Raw genomic sequence first — 18,623 nt, forward strand, 5'->3', positions numbered from 1 at the left:
GGAAATGGTAGAAATAAGTAAGGAAGAATAGCACTTCCACACTTCAAACTATAGTATAAAGAAGCAGTCATCAAAACCATCTGGTATGGGTAAAAGAATAAAGATAGATTGATGGGAATAGAACAGAGGAAATAGAACAGACGAGAGATTCAGAAACAACAGAAATTAATAATCTATTGTTTGACGAAGTAGAAAACATAAATTACCCAGGAAAATATTCCCCTATTTGATAAAAACTGCTAGGAAAACTGGATTGCAGTCTGGCAAAAATTAGGCTTAGACTAACATCTCACACCATACTCTATAATACATTGCAAATCAATATATGGTTTTTAAAAAATATATGATCTCAATATAAAAGATCACACTATTAAAAAATTAGATAGGAAACAGATTATGTACCTCTGACAGCTATGAATAAGAGACAGAGCATTACAAAGGATCAAACAGATAACTTTGATTACTTGAAACTGAAAAGTTTCTGTATGGACAACATTAATATTACATCTAGGAAAAGAAGGGAAGTGGTTGAATAGGAAAAAAACCAAAAACCCTGTATGTCAAATTTCTCTGAAAAAGGTTTGGTATCCAAGATATATAAACAATTAATAGCTAGCTACATAGATAAGATTAAGTAGCCATTTCCAATAGATAAATGGTCTAATGATATGAATAAATAGTTCTCAAAAGAGAAAATGGTCCATATAACTCATAATAAAGAGAAATGCTCATCAAGACAACTCTGAGGTTTCACTGCATACCTTAGAAACTGGCAAAAATGACAAAATTAGCAACAGTCATTGTTGGAGGAAGTGTGGGAAGACAGGAACATTTAATACACTGTTGATGGAGCAGTGAAATGGCTCCATCACTTTGGAAAGCAATTTGGAAGTAGAGAAATAAGGTGACAAAAATGTCCATACCCTTTGAATCTGGGACTCTGTTACTGGGTTTATGCTTCAAGGATATTATCAATAAGAAAAAACTCTCCATATACTCCCAAAATATTTATAGCATCACTTTTTGTGATAGTTAAGAATGAGAAAAACAATACAGATGTCTATTTATTGGTGAATGGCAAAACAAACTGTGATACATGAATGTAATGGAATACTACTGTGCTATAAGAAATGATGCGTGTGATGAATACAAAGAAGCATGTGAAGATTTATATGAACTGATGCAGAGTAAGTAGAGCCAAGAAAACAATAAACACAATAACTACAACAATGTAAATATAGATACACCAAAAAATCAAAAGTAAACATAATAGAATTATAAAGTTCAAGTGGAACTCAAATGAAAGCAGCAGAGGTCTACAGGAGTTACACATTACACACATTTTTGGACTTTTTCAATGCATTGATCAGTTGTGTCACTTTTTCCCCCCTCTCTTAAAAACACCATTTGTCATGCAGTATGACTCTTTGGGGTAGACGTAGGGGGAAAAAGATACATGGGACACTATGATGATGTAAGAAACAGAAAATATCAGCAGAAACTGATAAAAATAAAACAAAAACAATTCCTTATGGCTGTATTTCTAATTACTGCTAAGCCACTGAGAAATCCTTCAAAGGATAGTACAAGATCATAAATAAGTCAGACACTTGGTAAATTCCTCTCAAAAGAATAGCAAACTCATTTACACATTTTCCTTTTCTTTTTAAAAGTCTAAGATTTTATATAAGTTTTTGTATTTTGAAATTCATCTACGTGGTAGGAAATAAAACTCAGATATCTGGTAGATGAGAAAAAGGGAGAAATCAAGGACAGTCTTCCAGGAAAAACATTAATAAATTCAGGAATGAGATAGGAAAGGAAAGGCTAGTTATGTGAGTAGATGAAATTATATTTCACCTGCAAGCTGGTTAAAAAACATGTGGGGGCAGCTAGGTGGCACAGTGGATAAAGCACTGGCCCTGGATTCAGTAGTACCTGAGTTCAAATCTGGCCTCAGACACTTGACACTTACTAACTGTGTGACCCTGGGCAAGTCACTTAACCCCCACTGCCCCACACAACAACAACAACAACAACAACAACAACAACAACCAAAAAACCCCAAAACAAACCCACGTGGTTGCATGGCAGCTTCTAGTTTTATGATTTCAAGTCCTGCTTTGATAACAGCTTATCTAAATTGTGATTATGTACATACACATAGCTCAGAGGTATCAAACTCTTGGCATAACCTAAATCAGATTAAAATGTAATTGGGAAATGTTTAACTAAATAAAAATATGGTACAATAAAGATAATATTAATTTGTGGCTTTCTAAGCCAATAGGTAGGCCTGCAACAATACATTCCTATTTGAGCCTGACACCACTGATATAGTAGATCACACATCAGAAATGGCTTGAATAATGGGCTCAATTCTAAGGATTCTGTAATCTGCTTCTCCTTCCCCTTTGAGGGAACCAAGGACTACTACTAGTCTGCTTTCCTTATCTTCAGCTATATCTATATTTTTGACTGAACAAGTAGTTACACATGTAAAAAAGGAATTAAAGCACGAGGTGGTTTTTTTGGAGAGCAGAATAATTCAAATAGGGAAAAAGTTCACAATAATGGGGGCATTTTCCAGAAAGGATAAACATATCACCTTGGAAAAGTAGTGTACTTCCTGCTTATATGGAACATATAGACAAAGGACAAATTTCCAAAAAAAGTACACTAAAAATAACTAATTAAATAATGGTTGTGTTTTGACCTGGATAAACACTATGATAGGAGTCAAGCATGAAGCAAGAAAATGATCACCTTCTGATTTAGGATGAGATTAAACTGCTATCCTATATCATACTCCCATTTATTTGGGCACCTTCCATTTATTCAACTATTTGACTCTGCTAAGTGTATGGGTGGGCACCTTGGATAGTGTGCTATATACTTTAAGGACTCAGCAAATTTGTTTATAATTAGTAAATTGTAGGGAACATTCTATTCTAATAACTGAACAATGTGACTTGGTTCTATACAACAGATAAACTGTATATGTTATAATTGTCTGTTTCAGCTTTTGCATCTCTTACCCCTGTAGTTCAAAGTTTTGAGACCCCATTCTTCCAGAGGTGTAATGATACTGTATCTGCCTCCTGTCAGAGAGCAGACATAGTTTGTAAATGTGAATTATAAGTTACAAAGATAACCTAAAAAATCATGCCCATAGAGATAGCTTGTTTCTAAAACGAACTACGAAGTACCCAGAATCAAATATGACTTGGGATAAGAGTTGGTAATTTTACCTTCAGAAAAGTGATCACTTCCCTCTGTTACTGCTTCCCCTCCTACATTCCTCCTGAGAGGGTATATCCTAAAAATAAGATATGTTGCTAAGGAAGCAGACTTTTAACAAAAATTTTTTTATTGACATCTTCTGTCTTTACATAAATAATTTCTCAACCGTGGCTCAGACTGAATCTTCCCTTATGACAAAGAAAAACAAGTAAGCAAAAATATTCAATTTAATAACTGAATCTGACAATGTATAAAATATTCTATACTACTAGTTTCCCCAACTTTCTTCTGTGAGGGTCAAATCATGATTCTCCTCTCTGGAATTTTCATCGACTTTCCCAACACTCAGAGTTCAACTTCATTTTAGTGATTTTTTTTTCCATTAATTTAGAATTTTATTTTCCAAATTACATGTAAAAAGAAATTTTGACATCGTTTTTAAAACTTTGTGTTCTGACTTTTCTTCCTCCCTCTCTCCCTAGCCCCACCCATCAAGAACTCAAGAATTCAATATAATTTATACATGAGGAGTCGTGCAAAACATCTCCACATTTGCCAGGTTGTGAAAGAAAACAGACAAAAACAAAAGTTCAGATTAAGGAACTATCAAAAAAAGTATGCTTCAATCTGTTTTCAGATACCATAAGTTCTTTCTCTGTAGATGGATTGCAATTTTTCAAAAGTCCTTCAGAGTTATCTTGGATCACTGCATTGCTGAAAATAACCAAGTCCTTCACAGATCATCTTACACTACTGCTGTTATTTTGTATACAGTACATTTCACTCTGCATCAGTTCATGTAGGTCTTTCCAGGTTTTCTGATAGCATCCAGCTTCTCATTTTTATTTTTATTCCCGATAAAGTAACTAACAGAAAAAAATTATGTTTCAATCTGTATTCAAATACCATCAGTTCTCTCTCTGTAGGTGGACTGCATTTTTCACAAGACCGGCAAAGTTGTCTTGGATCATTTGCATTGCTGAAAATGACTGAATCATTCACAGCAGATCATCATTATTGTTATTTTGTATATAATAGATTTCATTTTTTATCAGCTCATGCAGGTCTCTCCAGGTCTTTCTGATAGTATCTTGCTCATCATTTTTTTTTTGGTAGTAAACTACATTAATATAGTACCAAAGAGAGATCTCCTTACAATAAACCCATGACTGATTATTGCAACAACAGTAACAGATAACTTTTATATAGTACCTTAAACTTGACAAAAAATTTTCTTCACAATAGCCCAGCAAAGTACCATGTTTTGTCATCATCATCAATCATCATCCATCAACCCTCATCATCATCCTCAGTCATTCCTCATCATTGTCAGTCAATCCTCATCTTCATCCAATCATCAATACATCAATCAATCATCATCATCAATTTACATTATTCTTGCCTCTGCTTGAAATTTTTTTTCACAATTACTATTGTTAACTTTCCCTCCATCCCATTCCCTTCCCATGATATTTACTCTGTTTTCTATCTTCTTTTACCCTATCCTTCCTCAAAAATGTTTTGTTTCTGACTGCCCCCTCCCCCGCGCTGCCCTCCCTTCTTTCACCCCTCCTTCCTTGTCCCCTTCCCCTTCTACTTTCCTGCAGGGTTGGAGAGATTATACCACCCAATTGCATGTGTATATTATTCCCTCCTTGAGCCAACTCTGATGAGATTAAGGTCTTTGAGCTAATTCTGATAAGTGTAAGGCTCATTCACTTCTCTACTCCTCCCCCCTCCCTAAGCCCTTTCCTGCTTCTTTCATGAGATTTCACCCCATTCTACCTCTCCTCCTTCAGTGCATACCTCTCCCCCCTCAATTTTACCCTAAAGATGTCATCATGGGACAGCTAGGTGACACAGTGGACAAAGCACCCACCCTGGACCCAGGAGGACCCGAGTCCAAATCCAGCCTCAGACAAAAGACACTCACCAACCTCAACTGCCCCCTAAAAAAAGATAAACAATAAATGCTTACAGATATCATCCCTTCATAATCAATTCCCACCTGTGCCCTCTGTCTAAATTTATTCCTATCATCTGCCCTAATACTCAGAAAGCTCTTATGATTTAGACATATCTTCCCATGTAGGAATGTAAACAGTTTAATCTTTTAATATCCCTTATGGTTTCTTTTTCTTGATTGCCATTTTATGCTTCTCTAGGGTCTTGCATTTGAAAGTCAAATTTCTATTTCAGTTCAGGTCTTTTCATCACAAATACCTGAAAGTCCTCTTTTTCACTGAAGTCTCATTTTCCCCCCTGAAAGATTATACACAGTTTTGCTGGGCAGGTAATTTTTGGTTGTTATCCCAATTCCTTTGCCCTCTGGAATATCGTATTCCATGCCCTCCAATCCTTTAATGTAGAAGCTGCTAGATCCTGTGCTATCCTGACCATGGCTCCACAGTATTTGGATTACTTCTTTCTGGCTGCTTGCAATACTTTTTCCTTGACCTGGGAGCTCTGGAATTTGCTTTTAATATTACTGGAAGTTTTCATTTTGGGATCTCTTTCTGGAGGTGATCAGTGGATTCTTTCAATTTCTATTTTACCTTCTGCTTCTAGAATATCAGGGCAATTTTCCCTGACAATCTCTTGGAAGATGATGTCTAAGCTCTTATTTTGATCATGGTTTTCAGGTAGTCCAATAATGTTCAAATTATCTCTCCTGGATCTATTTTCCAGGTCAGCAGTTTTTCCAAGAAGATATTTCACACTGCCCTCTATTTTTGTATTCATTTGGATTTGCTTTATTGTGGCTTGGTTTCTCATAAACTAACTTCCATTTGTTCAATCCTGATTCTTAGGCAATTATTTTCTTTAGAAAGCTTTTGTATCTTCTTGTCTATTTGGCTTTTCAAACTGTTGACTTTTTTCTCATGACTTTCCTACCTCCCTCTCATTTCTCGTTCCATTTTTTCTTCTACCTCTCTTACTTTATCTTTAAAGTTCTTTTTGAGTGACTCTATGGCTGAGACCAATTCATATTTTTCTTGAACTTTGGATATAGGATCCCATGGCCATTGCTATTCTCTTCTAAGGGTGAACCTCAATTTTCCTTGTCACTAAAGAAACTTTCTATGGTCATCACCTTTCTCTGCCTGTTCATCTTGCCTGTCTTTACTTGACTTTTAACTCCTTCTTAAGATGGGGGGGCCTGCTTCCGCTTCATATGCGTCACAAGCTTCAGGGGGTCCCAGGTGGAATGATTTAAGGAAGGACAGGTTCTTCACTCAACTGGCCTATGCTCTGGTCAGTAAATAACTCTAGGGCGAACTTGAATAATTAACCAAGCAACAAAATTTTGTTTGCTGTGGTTGTTAGCTCCTATGAGCCTGCGTGCCTCCCCACCTTGCCAGACCGTTCAAGATTTCTTCCTGGTTCCCTGCTGGGGCAGTTCAACCAATTCTCTTTAGTTCCCACAGACACCCCTGTAGCTCCCCCTTGACCACCATTCAGCCCTCTCACCAGACCGTTAGCTTAGTTCCAGAAGACGCCAGCACTGCAGCTGTGTTGAGGCTCGAGGGTAAATTTCTCTGGCACAGTCTGCCTGGGGCTGGATCTGTGTTGGAGTGACCAAAGGGTTGACTCTACTCCCAGTCCGCACAGTAGCCCCCTCCTGCTGAACGTCCAAGTTGTCTTTGGTTGGAGAAAATAATCTCACCTGTCTTTTTGTTGGGTTTTGCTTCTCTAGGAGTTGTCTTATGGCTGTGTTTGGAGTTTTTGGAGTATTGTGTTAGGAGCTCTGAGCATTTACTGCCTTCCTCTGCCATCTGGCTCTGCCCCCTCTTGGCTCCACCCCTAGTTGATTTTTTTTTGTTACATGGTTGTAATAATTGGGTATATTGTTTTCTTGTTCTGTTTATTTTGCTTTATATCCCTTAACAATGAAACTTGTCCATGTTTCCATGATTTTGAATTCTAATTTCAAATATTTAAATCTGATAAATTTGAGAAGTGATTACCAACCCATCTGGATCATGGCAGTCTTATGTTCTTTGTAAAAGCAGAATTTGAAGGGGGAGGGAAGATTTTTTTTTTTTGGCCACATGGAAGTCAAAATGGTTTGATTTAGCCAGCATATCAAACTTAATTTCAGCCTTCTACTGCTTCCTTAAGTTCATTTAGTATAAAGTAACATTAGACTTGATAATTAGTAGGCACCCTGAATTATCCTTGTACTAAAAAAAGAAACTGGTGTAAACTGCAGAATTAATGTGTTTAAAAGTACACACGATAAAGGACACCAATTGAAACTTCTCCCCACAGAGTGGACATATAAACCAAAATCCAAATGGTTAGAGGCGTAAGAACATCATTTTCAAGAGGCAGAATACTAAAGTCTTGATCTTAGAAAGATACACAGTAGGTCAGTTTCATATTTTATAAAAGATGTAACTTTAAAAAAACAAAAAAACCCAAATATTTGGCAATATTAATTTATGCAGCAGTAACTCAAATTCTTTTTGTAAGTGAATTGCCCTTGTACCAATTTATAGATTTTTTTTATTACTTAGTTTTCAGGTGATTAGATTTTTTTTTTGTTTTTGGTGAGGCAATTGGGGTTAAGTGACTTGCCCAGGGTCACACAACTAGTAAGTGTTAAGTGTCTGAGGCTGGATTTGAACTCATGTACTCCTGAATCCAGGACCAGTGCTTTATCCACTGCGCCATCTAGCTGCCCCAATTTTTTTCAGCTTTTAAAAAATGTTATTTTTATTCTGCACTTCAATACCAAATAGGGAGCATTTCCAATTACATACACAGAGATCACAAGAAAAGGATTTTATATATCATGAATATCTATTTCACACCATTCTGTGCACTCTATCACCTACCTACCCACCTACCCACCCTTCCCATTGCTTTCAGAACTATTCTGTTTGTGCATCCTTACAAATTTCTTTCCATTCTCTTCTTTGCATTAAAAAAATGTTTTTGTTTTTTTCTTTTGCATCACCATTGTTAATCTCCCTCTTCACACTCTCCCCATTAACTGAGAGCTAAATAGGGAAAAATTTTAAAGGCTTGTAATAAATATGCATAGTCAAGCAAAATGATTCCATACAGTAGCTATGTCCAAAAATATATGCCTCTGCAATTTGTTTCCATTAGTGCTACTGCTCTGTGAGAGAAGGTGACTAAAATGTTTCATCAAAGGTCCTTTGGAAACATTACTGGTTAGGGCTTTGATCAGAGTTCTTGTCTTTCAAAATATCACTTCATGACACTAAGGAATCTTTGAGAATACATTTTTTAGTAATTTCTTATGGCATAAAAACATTCCATTGTATCCATATGGTTTGGTCAGCCATTCCCCAATTGTCTAAGAGGCAAAATCTAAGTTACCCCTATCCCATCCTAGTTTTTTTCTTCCTTCCCATTTTTGGAAAATACGTTTTTATTTCTATCTTTCAGGGTTCACTTTTTTATATCAACAAAATTACCTCCTCCAAGCAAGCCACTCCATATAAAAAATATTTTTAAAGGGGGAAAAAACCTCACCTCATCCAAATGGATCAAAAACATTGAAAAAAATTTGAAAATATGTGAGAACTCCTACCCCGATGGGTCTCTCACCTCTGCAAAGGAGTAGGGAGATACTGTCTTTCTAAATCTCTTTTATGTAGCCATACATTTTCTTTATGATTTTCCAGCATTCACTTTTGCTCTTTTTGTGACTGCTCTTTCCTTTTAAATTGTTGTAATATATATGTGCATTGTTTTCTTGAATGCTGACTTCACATGCTAATAAATGTAAATCTTCCCATGATTCTCCTTTTTTGCTTTCTTTCTTTGTTTTGTTTTTGTGGGGCAATAAGAGTTAAGTGACTTGCCCAGGGTCACACAGCTAGTGTCAAGTGTCTGAGGCCAGATTTGAACTCAGGTCCTCCTGAATCCAGGGCCAGTGCTTTATCCACTGCACCACCTAGCTGCCCTCACCACAATTCTCTATATTTGTCATATTCACCACTTTTTACTGTACAATAACAGCTAATTACATGCAAATACTACAATATGTTTAGCTATTCCCAAATATATGCATGGGCATCTATCACAAAAAATGCCACTATAAATAGTTTGGTATACGTAGGGATTTCTTCTTATCAATTGTTTCCTTGTGGTATAGGCCTAGTAATAAAATTCCTGGGTCAAAGGGTAAGGACAGTTTAATCACTTTTTTTGCATAATTTCAAATTGCTTTTCATAAAGGTTGTAATAAACTTATCTATAAGAACAAAAGATCAGGAATATCAAAGGAATTAATGAAAACAAATATGAAAGGTACCCTAAGTATATCACATATCAAATTGTATTATAAAGTGGTAATCATCAAAACTATCTGGCACTAAGAAATAGAGTAGTGGATCAGTGGAATAGTTTAAGTACACAAGACAGAGTAGTAAATGACCATAGCAGTCTAGTATTTAGTATCTAGTATAAATCAAAACACCCCAGCTTTTGGGACAAGAACTCACAAAAACTGGGAAAACTGGAAAACAGTATGGCAGAAACCAGGTATAGACCAACATCTCATACCATATACCAAGATAGGGCCAAAATGGGTACATGATTTAAATATAAAGGGTAATACCATAAGCAAATTAGGAAAGCAAAGAATAGTTTACCTGTCAGATTTATGGAGAAGGGAAGAATTTATGATCAAATAACAATAGTATTATGAAATAATGTAAAATGGATAATTTTAATTATATAAAATTGAAAAGTTTTTTCACAAACAAAACCAATGCAACCAAGATCAGAAGTAAAGCAGAAAGCTGGGGGGTGAGGGAGAATTTTGCAGCAAGTATTTCTCAAGAAGGCCTCACTTCTCAAATGTATAAAGAACTGAGTCAAATTTATAAGACCACAAGTTATTTAATCCCAATTAATAAATGGTGAAAGGGTATGAACAGGAAATTTTCAGATGAAGAAATCAAGACTATAGTTACATTAAAATGCTCTAAATTTCTTTTAATTAGAGAAATGCAAATTAAAACAACTCTGAGGTACCACCATGAGATTGGCTAATATGACAGAAAAGGAAAATGATAAATGTTGGAGGGGATGCAGAAAATTAGGATACTAATGCACTATTGGTGAAGTGATCCAACCATTCTGGATAACAATTTGGAACTATGACCAAAGGGCTTTAAAATTGTACATACCCTTTGATATAGCAATGCCACTACTAAGTCTGTATCCCAAAGAGATTAAAAAAAAAAAAGGAAAAGGACCTATTTGTACAAAAATATTTATAGCAGCTCTATTTGTGGTGGCAAAGAATTAGAAATTAATGGGATGCCCATTAATAGGAAATAGCTGAACAAGTTGAGGCATATGATTGTAATGGAATACTATTGTGCTATAAGAAATGATCAGGCTTCTTTCAGAAAACCTGTGAAGATTTACATGAAGTAATGCAAAGTGAAGTAGGCAGAACCAGGAAACCATATACAGTATGTACACAGTAACAGCAATATTGTACAATGATCAATTGTTAATGAATTAGCTATTCTTAGCAATACAGTGATCCAAGACAATTTCAAAGGACTCGTGCTGAGAGTCAGAAAAGAACTGAAAGAGTCTGAATGCAGAACAAAGTATACTATTTTTCACTTTCTTTTTTACGTGTTTTTCCCTTTTGGGTCTGTGTCTTCTTTCCCAATGACTAATATGGAAATATGTTTTGCATGAGTGCACATGTATAACCTATATCAAGTTGCCTACCATCTCAGGGAAGGAGGAGGTGAGAGAGGATATTTGGAACTTAAAATTATTGGGGAAAAAAGGAGAATGTTACAAATCATCTTTACGTGTAATTGGGATGAAAATAAAATATTATTTCTTTCTTTATTTTTTTGTGAGGCAATTGGGGTTAAGTGACTTGCCTAGGGTCACACAGCTAGTAAGTGTTAAGTGTCTGAGGCCGGATTTGAACTCAGGTCCTCCTGAATCCAGGGCCGGTGCTCTATCCACTGAACCATCTAGCTGCCCCTCTTTTTTTTTTTTAAAGAAAAAACCCAAAAAGGTTGTAATGATTTACAGCTCCATCAACAATGCACTTGTGTTTCTATCTGATAGTTTTGGCATTCTGCTGGATGCATGTTCAGCAGAGATGATGAGAATGTCTCCCCTATAACAACAATTTTTTTTCACCTAGCAAATGCACTCATAGCAGCATTTCTACCGTAGGAAATTTTTTTGGTTGCTTTTATGAAAAACCAAAATGTTACATTTAAGGATTGGGTTAGATATTAACTAGGTTAATAGTTATTAGTAGACACAATGAGAACACAGTATTATGTAGATATTATAGCTGCAGTTCAGACTTCTGGAATATGCTCCAGAAACCTTTTCAACCTTGCTCATTTCAGCTCTGGAATTCCCACCTTACAGGCCCTGTGGCCTCTCCAACTGATTGGATGGCCCTTCTCAGAACCTCTATTTAAGGTTACATTGAGGACAACCCTCTCTTAATTTCCCATCAGGCTGTACTCTGGACTTCTTTATCATCTCTCTATACCACATAACTCCCTCCTCTCCATCTGAAGCTTATTACAATGTAAGTTCCTAGAAGACAGAACTATTTTTCTTTTTGCTTTTATTTCCACTACTTAGCACAGTGCCTGAAACACAGTAAACACTATATGCTTATAGCCTGTTGAATGACTATCTTTCCAGTGTGACCCTGGGTAAGTCCACTTAACTTTGCCTCAGTTTCTTCAATGGTAAAAGAGGGATAATAATAGCATCTACTTCCCAGGGTTATTGTAAAGATATGAGATATTGTAAAATCCTCATAGCAGTTACTGGCATATACTAGGCATGATATAAATGCTAGTTGTTATTATTATTATCCCCTCCAAACACTATCTTTGTCAATCTTTTGCTTCCAACATCATTTTTGCTAATTTTCAGGGTGTAAAGTGAAATCTCAGGGTTGTTTTGATTTGCATTTTTCTTATTACTAGTGATATGGAGCATTCTTTCATATAGTTGTTAATAGTTTACAATTATTTTGAGAACTGTTCATATTTTGACCACTTATTTATTGGGGAATAGCTTTTTGGTCTTAGACATGTCTGTTAATTGCTTATTTATCTTGGATTTTAAAACCTTATTATAGACATTTTTTCCATTTGACTTCCTTCTTAAACTACCTGCACTAATTTTGTTTCATAAAATCAAAGTTATACATTTATCTTTGACTCTCTCTTGCTTTGTTTAAGAATATATGTCTTGGGGGCAGCTAGGTGGCGCAGTGGGTAAAGCACCAGCCCTGGATTCAGGAGTACCTGAGTTCAAATCCGGCCTCAGACACTTGACACTTACTAGCTGCGTGACCCTGGGCAAGTCACTTAACCCCCATCGCCCCGCAAAAAAACAAACAAAAACAAACAAAAAAAAGAATATATGTCTTGCCCATGACTATGAAAAGTATATGATCTTTTCCCCTTCTAATTTTCTATGGTATTATCTTTAATATTCCTAACTCCATGTCCACTTAGAATGTGCTGTCAAATATGGTGTAAGGGGTTTATCTAAGCCTATTTTCTGCCAAACTGTTATCCAGTTTTCCTAGCAATTTTTCTTAAATAGGGAGTTTTAGGTAAGTAATTATGTTTTCTGGCTTATTAAATATTGGGATATTGAGTTTCTTTCCAAATCTCCAATGTCCAGTCTGTTCCATTATTTTTTTTTAAATAACAAACTTCGGATAGTTTTGAAGACTGTTGACTAATAATATATTTTGATGTCTGCAAGTGTTACTGCTACTTTGATATTTTAGATATTTTGTTTTTTTCAAATGAATTTTGGTATTATTTCATCAAGTTCTGTAAACATCCCTTTGACCATATCACTGGTATAGCATTAAAACTGCAAATTAACCTTGCTAACATTAAAAAAAAAATTATATTGACACAGCCCAGCTATAAGCAGTGTATTCCTATGGCTATTTAAGTTATTATTCATTTCACTGAAGAACATATTGTAATTTAACCTATACAAGTATTTCTGTGCTTTGGTAGCTTGATTCCCCAGATACTTTATGCATTTTGTAGTTATGTGGAATGGGATTTCCCTTTTGGGATTTTGTTATTATGTATAACATTTTATTATAATATACAGCATAAATTTTTAGAGGCAGCTATGTGGTATAATGGATAGAGCACTGGGCCTAAAGTCAGAAATATCTGAGTTCAAATCCAGCCTCAGACACTTATGAGCTACGCAACCCTTTTGGCTCAGTTTTTTCAATGGTAAAATGGAAAGAACAGCATCTACCTTGCAGGATTATTCTGAGGCTCAAATGAGTTAATGTTTGTAAATTGCTTAACGATTGCTTAACAAAGTCTAGCACATTCTAGATGCTAAATAAATGCTTATTCTCTTCCCATCTTCCATTATATAGAAATGCTGCTGCTATTTGTTGCTTTTGAGGGTTCATTTCGTAGCTGGCAATTTTATTGAAACTTATTTCAATGAGATTTTTTGCTGATCCCCTAAGATCTTCTAAATAACCATATCATCAGCAAATACAAATAGTTTTTTCTCCTCTATCTTTAGGCACCCGCCCTGGATTCAGGAGGACCTAAGTTCAAATCCAGCCTCAGACACTTGACACTTACTAGCTGTGTGACCCTGGGCAAGTCACTTAACCCTCATTGCCTCCCCTCCCTCCCCCTGTGGCCCCCCAAAGTTGACAGAATTCTCAAATGATTCATCAGGACCAGGAGTTTTGCTTTGCTAATTTCTGTGCAGCTAGCTCTATTTCTTTTTCTGAGTTTGGATTATTTAAGCTCTCTATTTGGTCCTCTGTTGTTTGGTTATTTTATATTTTTGAATGCATTTCTCTATTTCAGTTATGATCTCAATATTGGTAGCATATAACTATGCATAGTAGCTTCGGATCATTGTTTTTAGTTCTTTTGGTTTTACTGTGATTTCACATTGCTTGTTTTGTATTCTGTTTATGTGATTTTCTTCACTCTTTCATGAGGTAACTAGGTGTCACAGTGGATAGAGAAGAGCACAAGACTTGGAAATTAGGAAGACCTGACTCAGAATCTTGCCTCTGTTGAATATTCCCTAGCTATGTGACTCTAAACAAATCACTTAAGTTCACTGGGCCTCCATTTCATCATATGTAAAATGTAGATAAACGAAAGCACCTACCTCACTGGGTTTTTGTGAAGATCAAATGAATTAACATATGTAAAATGCTTTCCAAAGGTTAAAGCACATAGATAAATGCTAGCTATTATTAAGTTGGCTAAAGTTTTGTCAGTTTTTATTAGTTTTTTTAAAGAACCAGCTTTTAGTTTTATTTATCATTTTAATAGTTCTTTTGGTTTCCAGTTTATTTTTCCACTATTTTTGATGTTTGTTTTTAGGGACAGAATTCCCCCCCACCCCCCTTCCCTAGGACTACTTTAGTTGTGTCCAAGAAATTTTAGCATGTTGTTTCATTATTTTTCTTTCGCTTAATTAATGTTTCTATGATTTATTCTTTGACCCATTCATTAGGATTTCATTGTTAAGTCTCTATTTTGGTCTGAATCTCTTTTTGTGCTCCCTGAACTAGTCATTATTTTTATTGTGTTATAGTTTGTAAAGGATATGTTTACTATTTCTTCTTTTTCATATGTATTTACAATGTCTTCATTCTAATATAGTCAATTTTTGTGGTAGTGCTAGAAAAAATATTTATTTTTAGCAGTCCTTTTAGAAATCGTCATAAATCTTTTAGCTGTAGTTTCTCCACTAATTTGTTCAAGGTTATATTTTCCCTTCTGTTTTTGTTAGATTTGTCCAAGACTGAGAGGGACATTAAAATCTCCTACCATTATTTTATTAATAATTTCTTTGGGTAGTCGGAGCTACCTATGGCCGAGGACAATGGCGGCCCCAGCAACCTGAGCTAGGTGTGGGGACCGTCCCCATGGGAGGAAGGGGCTCATCATGGCAGATGATCTGAAGAGATTCCTCTACAAAAAGTTACCAAGTATTGAAGGTTTTCGTGCCATTGTAGTTTCAGACAGGGATGGAGTGCCTGTTATCAAAGTGGCAAATGATAATGCTCCAGAACACGATTTGAGACTTGGTTTCCTGTCTACCTTTGCACTTGCAACAGACCAGGGCAGCAAACTTGGAATTTCAAAAAACAAAAGTATCATTTGCTACTATAACACATACCAAGTAGTCCAATTCAATTGGTTACCACTGGTGGTGAGTTTCATAGCAAGCAATAGTGCTAATACTAGACTGACTGTTTTGATCCAGTGAGTCCAGTCCAGCAGTCTTGACTTCATCAAGTGACGTGACTCTACACACTCAGAAAACACAACTTCCCCCAACTTAGACTGAAGAAGAACATTGTATTTATTATTTCTAAATTGGTGGACTGTTGTGTTGGGTTTTAGGCTCAATCCTTCTATAGTATGGTTCAATATCTATCACAGCTCCCATGGAGTTTAGCTCACCCACCAATGAGAGATGAGATTCTTATCCAGTGGATCGGAATCAAAGTGTTCCCGTGATCCACATGAGTCACCTAAAGCTCCCCTGTTGTGTTCAGGACCTACAGGCCTGCACTAGGTAGGTCCTGCTCTGTTTATGCTCTTGCTTTATTGTGAATAATAGAGAACTTATTTTTGTGTGTGTCATGTTGTGTGTTTGCACTGAGTGAGAGGAAGAGAGCCCCTAACAGCAGTAATAAACCAGTAAAATCACTAACTACCCCTGTTTATATCATTGTGAGGTAGAGATTTAGGAAAGCATTTCTAATTGGTGTTTCTTCTTAAAGTGGTGTATGTCGAAAAGAAATCTATTGCTTTGGGATTTGCTTTTACATTCAACTGTCAATAACCAATCAGTATTTTGATGTTTGTCTCTTTGTATGATTTAAGTGTAAAAATCAGCATCCAAGCTTTGGTTTGTGACGTTTATATGAATAATATGAATACCATAATACAACAGTTCTTTTTCCTTTTCCTAAATAAGAGTCCTGGTTGGGTCACAGAAGCATAGAGGAGTACCTCAGGTCAAGTCTCCAAAGAGACCTCAGAAAATAAAAGCATGAAAAACCTGAAACTTGAAATGTTATTCCCCACACTTTGGGACCTGAGCCAGACCCTAGCACCAAGTTAACAGACAAGAAATAAGCCGCTAAAAATGAGTAAACAAAAGAGAAAGAACTCAATCATAGATAGTTACTATGGTAATAGAGAAAAATCTGGGTTCAAACTTAGAAGATAGGGAAGTCAAAATAGTTATTTCAAGTTCAAAGAAAAATGTAAAATGGCCACAAGCCAAAAAGAGTTCTTAGAAGAGCTTAAAAACCTTAAAGATCAAATAAGAGAAATCGAGGAAAAAAGACTAATGCAAGAAAAAATTTAAAAATATGAAAAATTCAAATAACTGGAAAAATAGATTTTTAAAAATTTATGGAAGTAATTCCTTAAAAATTAGAATTGGGCAAGGTTAAGCTAATAACTTCATAAAACATCAAGAAATAACAAAACAAAATCAAAAGAATGAAGAAATAGAAGAGAATGGGAAACATCTCATTAGAAAAAGAAGTGGCTGGGAAAACAGAGGAAAGACTATATAAGAATTGTTGGACTACCTGAAAGTTATGATAAAAAAAAAAGAGTCTAGATACTATACTTCAAGAAATTATTAAGGAAAACTGACGTGAAATTTTAGAACAAGAGAATAAAATAGAAATGGAAAAAAAATCTACCAATCACCACCTGAAAGAGATCCCAAGATGAAAACTTACAGGAACATTATAGCTAAGTTTTGAAGCTCCCAGGTCAAGGAGAAAATACTATAAGCAACTAGAAAGAAAAAATTTAAATACTGTGGAGCTACAGTCAGGATAACACAAGATTTAGCAGCTGATACATTAAAATCCTGAAGGGCATGGAACATAATATTCTGAAGAGCAAATGAGCTGGTTTGCCAACAGTGAATAATTTACCCAGCAAAGCTGAATGTAATCCTATATGGAAAAAAATGTCTATTTAATGAATTAAAGAACTTTGAGGTATTCATGAGGAAAAGATGAGAACTGAACAGAAAATCTGACCTATAAGAATCAGGAGAAACATAAGAAAGCAAACATGGAAGACCAATTATAATAAACTTGTCTTGGATAAACGTCTCATATCTCAAATATAGAACTTTGTCAAATTTCTAAGGCTATGAGTCATTCCCTTACTGATAAATGGTCAAAGGATATGAACATTTTTTTTTATGAAGAAATCAGAACTATACATAGTCATATAAAATTATCTAAACTATTATTGCTTAGAGAAATGCAAATTAAAACAACTTTGAGAGATTATCTCACACCTATCAGATTGACTAAAATGAAAAGAAAGGGAAAGTGACAATGTTTGCGGGGATGTGGAAAAGTTGGGTCACTAATACCCTATTGATGGAACTGAACAAACCATTTTGGAGAACAATCTGGAAATATGCCCAAAGAGTTATAAAACTATATATCCTTTGACCAGCAATATCATTATCAGGTCTGTTTCCCAAGGTGATTGAGGGAAAAGGAAAAGAATTTACATGTTCTAAAATATTTGTAACAGCTCTCTTAGTGGTGGCAAAGAATTGGAAACTGAAGGGAATGGCTAAACAAATTGCAGTATATGATTGTTATGGAATCAATACAATGTTATAAGAAATGATGAGCAGGTTTATTTCAGAAAAACCTGGAAAGACTGAAGTGGACTGATGCTAAGTGAAGTGAGCAGAACCAGGAGAACAGTGTACACAGTAACAGCAACACTGTGTGACAATCAACTGTGATAGACTTAGCTCTTCTCAGCAATACAATGATCCAAGACAATTCCAAAGAACTCATGATGGAAAATGTTCTCTACATCCAGTAAAAAGAACTGTGGATTCCAGTAAAAAGAACTGTGGATTATGAAAGCAGACTGAACTATAGTGTTTCTACTTTTGTTTTTGAGGTTTTTCACTTTTGTTCTGATTCTTTTTTTACAATATGATTAATGCAGAAATGTTTAATATAATTGTACATATATAACCTATATCAGATTGCTTTCTGTCTTGGAGGGGGGAAGGGAAAGGAGGAAGGGAGAAAAATTTGGAACTAAAAATAGTATGAAAACAAATGTTGAAAACCATCTTTACATGTAACTTAGAAAATAATAAAATACTTTTATGATTAAAAAAAAAGAAAAACATGGAAAGACTTGTATGAAATAATGAAGAGTAAAATGAGAAAAACCAAGAGAATGCTGTATACAGTAACAGCAATATAGTAACAGTAACAAAGAATAACTGTAAATGACTAAGTTATTCTAAGTATTATAAATACTCAAACTGGGGCA

The 18,623-nt window shown here is 35.3% G+C and overlaps 1 protein-coding gene across 3 annotated transcripts in view; it reads right to left on the reverse strand.

Moving 5' to 3' along the window:
* The window catches only part of FAM118B (family with sequence similarity 118 member B), a 111,154-nt gene that overhangs the window by 57,373 nt on the left and 35,158 nt on the right, over positions 1-18,623 (reverse strand). Inside the window, exon 3 of one of the 3 annotated variants that reach the window (XM_043990752.1) lies at positions 3,252-3,319. The exons of the other annotated variants lie outside the window; for them this stretch is intronic. The gene's annotated coding sequence lies outside the window, so the exon portion shown is untranslated. The remainder of the gene's footprint in view (positions 1-3,251; positions 3,320-18,623) is intronic. 3 annotated transcript variants of the gene reach the window in all.

This window comes from Dromiciops gliroides, chromosome 3 (genome assembly GCF_019393635.1).
Source record: "Dromiciops gliroides isolate mDroGli1 chromosome 3, mDroGli1.pri, whole genome shotgun sequence".
NCBI classification, from domain to species: Eukaryota; Metazoa; Chordata; class Mammalia; order Microbiotheria; family Microbiotheriidae; genus Dromiciops; species Dromiciops gliroides.